At 38.0% G+C, this 4174-nt stretch overlaps 1 pseudogene; it reads left to right on the top strand.

Moving 5' to 3' along the window:
- Positions 1 to 912: 912 nt before the first annotated feature.
- LOC103737858 lies at positions 913 to 3743 on the top strand (annotated as a pseudogene).
- The last annotated feature ends 431 nt before the right edge of the window (positions 3744 to 4174 follow it).

Here is a 4174-nt window from a genome sequence, read left to right as displayed (position 1 = left end):
AAGAACAAATTTAATCAATACAAAATAAATAAAATAAAGAGAAAAAGAATAAGGATGATTAAATAATACAACCAGTGACCTAACCCCAGATGCACAAGTTCAAGTGCAGAAAAACACAAGAAGCATGAACAAAGGCAACATGACTGCATCAAAAATTACTAATCCCACGGTGAAATCACAGACAGAAAATTCAAATAATGGTTAGAAGTATGAGAAAAGGAATCAAAAAGGACACAGATAACTTCCTGAATAAATTCCAAGAGAATAAACAAGCTAAATAAAATAACGAAATCCATGTAGGTAATAAAGAGATTGAAATACTCAGACAAAAGTAACTGAAATACTGGAAATGATAAATTTAATAAGTCAAATAGGAAGCTGTGTGGAAAACTTCATAATGAAATTGAACAAGGGGAAAATAGAATATAAGGACTTGAAGACAAGCAGAAAAATTAAAACATTAGCATAATGGTAAAGATAAATTAATAAGGAAATATGAACCAAATGTATATGGGAAACTGAAAAGAATAAACATATTAATCATGGGCATAAAAGAAGGAGAATTCCATGTTAAAGACATAAAAAACACTTTCAGTAAAATCATAGCATAAAATTCTCCAAATCTAGGAAAAGAGATATCCATCCAGACAGGAGACATTTAGGGCACCAAACAGATAAAATCAGAAAAGAACTTGCCCATGATATATTATATTTAAAACACTAAATATGCAGAACAGAGAAAATATATCTAGAGAAACACCACATTACATATAAAGGAAGTTCCACGAGAGTAGCATCAGATAGATTTCTCAACTGAAACTTTAAAAGCCAAGTGTGCTTAGACTGATATATTTTGAGTTCTGAGAGACAACTGCCAACTCAGATTAATAGTAGCAAATCAGAAAAACTGTCATGATTGAAGGAGAAAGAAAAATTGGGGGTGGTAAAACCAGGGTAAAGGAGATAATGACCACTAACCTAACCTTATGGAAGATCCTTGAAGGAATTCTTCAAACTGAAGAGAAAGATAAGCACATCCATCAGGCTACCAAATTATCTGGACCAAATTATAGGTCATCATTAATGGGAGGATGAGGCAGGTACTTAAATAGCTAGTCACATCACATTCACAGTCAAGAGCAGAGAGAAACAAATGCACCCAGTGCTGCCTGGTTGTTCTCTGCTGACTTTCTCTTATCCTGTATAAATTAGGACCCACTGCCTAGGGGATGGTGCACTCACAATGGTCTGGGTCTTTCTATATCAATTAATAATCAAGACAATCCCTCCCACACATGCCCACAGGCCAAACCAATCTAGAAAATTCCTCAATTGAGGCTCTCTTCTTAGGTGATTGTTGATTGTGGCCGGTTGACATTTTTCTATTAGTGTTCAAGTCTCACTAGTCCACATGTTTTTTTTTTCCTTGATCACCACATGCCCCCCTTCTTGTACACAAAATCTCCTATAAGGGCTTTTGACTCTTGTATTTTCTAGGTTATGTGGAATGTAGAAAATAAATAGATCCCCTGTCTGCTAGCATAGAAGTCAACTCACAATGCATTGGCAACTGTAAGAACAATTGGGGAAGAGTTTATGGAGATATAATATGGCCTACAGATATCACATATTTATCAGTCTTTATGTACATACGTTTATTAAATAAAAGGCTACCTCCTCCATCTAGGCACTGTGTTAGACATTGAAAATGCTGGCTAGACTATTTTCTTCAAAGAACTTATGCTTCAGTGGGAACTACAGGAAATTGAAAAATATAGTGCAGAATGGTTTGTGTTATCAAAAAGTGGGTTTACTGGAAACTCATAAAAGGAACACCTGACCAGGATTTGTATTTCAATACAGGCTTCTGCAAGGTTATGACATCTTATATGAAACCTAAAGCATGAGTAATTATTTCCTGGGCAAGAAGAGGTGAGAAATAGTTTTTTCCAGTGTGATTTGGCATATGCAAAGGTCAGAGAAATAGAAGTCCCACAAAGTTAAAGAAAAGATGTGGATTTTGTAATATTTGCCAAAAGAAAAGTAAATGGTACATATGACTTGGGAATTATTTTCTAAAGACTTGGAGCCGATAGTGGAGACAAAATTTAATAGGGAATTTAATTTATATATTGGTTATCAGCAATATCAAACGTATAAGAGTTGAGCTTGAACTAAACTAAGGTAAGTTATTTCTAGTGCACAATCTAGTGAAAAAAAGAGACATTAGCTAGGTAGCAGAAATGCGAGAATATCTGATGTATGTGCTAATGGTTATACTGTTTTCCAAAAAAAAAAAAAAATGAAGACTCATCAAAGGAAGTTTAGTTTATTCTTTAGTACATCGACAGTTTCAAAATTAAAAAAAAAATTGTCCTGTGGCACAATGCTGAATGATTTTACTTAGCGTCCTGTATGAAAAAGATCTTGCCAAAATAAGAGAAAGAACAGCTGGACTGGAGAGAAATTGATGATCTAGAAATTCATCCACAATGCCTGTATAAATGGATCAAAGAAAAGATCTTGAATTGGATTCCAGGAGCAGTGGGAAGGGTATGATCTCTCTCAATCTCCACCTGTTCATATGAGACCAAGATCCCAGGGAAACAGATTAATAGGAGTCTTTTCTTCTGTGTTGGACCCATATTATACACATCTATAATCTCTGGTATAATGAATAATCTGCACAGAGAATAGAAAGACTGGAACACCGGAAGTGTAAATATCCTGTACCTGATCCTTCTGTTACTATCATCAACTGGATATCCACGTATTAATTCTTTAACACCTCTGATTTCCCAAATTCTCTCTACAATATAAAAATAGAAGCATCGCCTTTCCTCTCTGCCCAGGGAGAGGCCCATATGGCATTCTTAATTCCCATCACAAGGAAATTCTCAGACAATATATGGAGCCTTTGATGTCCTGCAGATGAAAGAGGAGGATGCCCTCACATTCCTTGAAGCAGGAACCCCTTAGGTAGCACCAAATTTGACTTCACAAAGGAAAAGTGATGGTATCTACCTCAAAAATCTGAAGAGGGCCTGGCCGAAGCTGCTGCTGGCAGCTCATGCCATTGCTGCCATTGAAAGTCTCGCTGATGTCAGTCAGCCTCATCTCCTCTAGATCACTGGCCAATGAGCTGTGCTGAAGTTTGCTGCAGCCTCTGTAGCTACTCCGATTGCCTGCCACTTCACTCCTGGGATCTTCACTAACCAAATCCAGGCAGCCTTCAGCGAATCATGTCTTCTACTGGTGACTCATCCCAGGGCTGACCACCAGCCCCTCAAGAAGCATGTTATGTCAACTTATCTACCATCACTCTGTGTAACACAGATTCTTCCCTGTGCTATGTAGATGTTGCCATCCCATGCAACAACAGGGGAACCTGGAAAGTTCTACACATTTGTGGTATGGAATCTTGTGAGCACCCACAGGAGATCATGCCTGATATCTACTTCTATTATAGATATCCTGAAGAGATTGTGAAGGAAGAGCAAACTGCTGCTGAAAAAGGCTGTGACCAAGAAAGAATTTCAGATAAATGGAGCATGCCAGCTCCTGAGTATACCACTGCTCAGCTAGAGGTAGCAAACTTCTCTGAAGGTATATAGGTGCAATCTATAACTATCCAGCAGTTCCCTACTGAAGACTGGAGTGCCCAGCCAGTCACCAAGGGCTGGCCTGCAGCTTCCACTGTTCAGGCCACTGAATGGCTTGGAACAGCCATGCTTTGGCTATAAGTTGTTTTTCTGCAGACACTTAAGTAAAATGGAAAGTGGATGGAAAATAAACAGTTCTTAAAACACATGTAAAATAAAAGCATTTTGCATCCCTAGTTTGTGTGTCACAATATTTTATGTGTCTGCTCAGTTGAGAATAAAAGGATACAACCCCGGTGTGATGGTTAATATGGACTGTCAACTTGACAAGATCTAGAATCACCTAGGAGACAAATTTCTGGGTATATCTGTGAAGGAGTTTCTAGATTTGGTTAATTGAGATGGGAACACACACCTTAAATGTCAGTGGCATCATTCTGTGGGGTGTGGTCCCAGAATAAATTAAAAAGGAGAAAGCAAGTGGACTGCCAGCTTTCATACCTCTGTGCTTCCTAAGTGTGGATGCAATGTGACCAGTTGCCTCATGGTTCTGCTCCCATCACTTCCTTAAC

The sequence above is a fragment of the Nannospalax galili genome, unplaced genomic scaffold, assembly GCF_000622305.1.
Source record: "Nannospalax galili isolate Female #2095 unplaced genomic scaffold, S.galili_v1.0 scaffold238, whole genome shotgun sequence".
Lineage (NCBI taxonomy): Eukaryota > Metazoa > Chordata > Mammalia > Rodentia > Spalacidae > Nannospalax > Nannospalax galili.
Note: the sequence above shows the minus strand (reverse complement) of the source record. Positions and strands in the feature narration are given on the sequence as shown.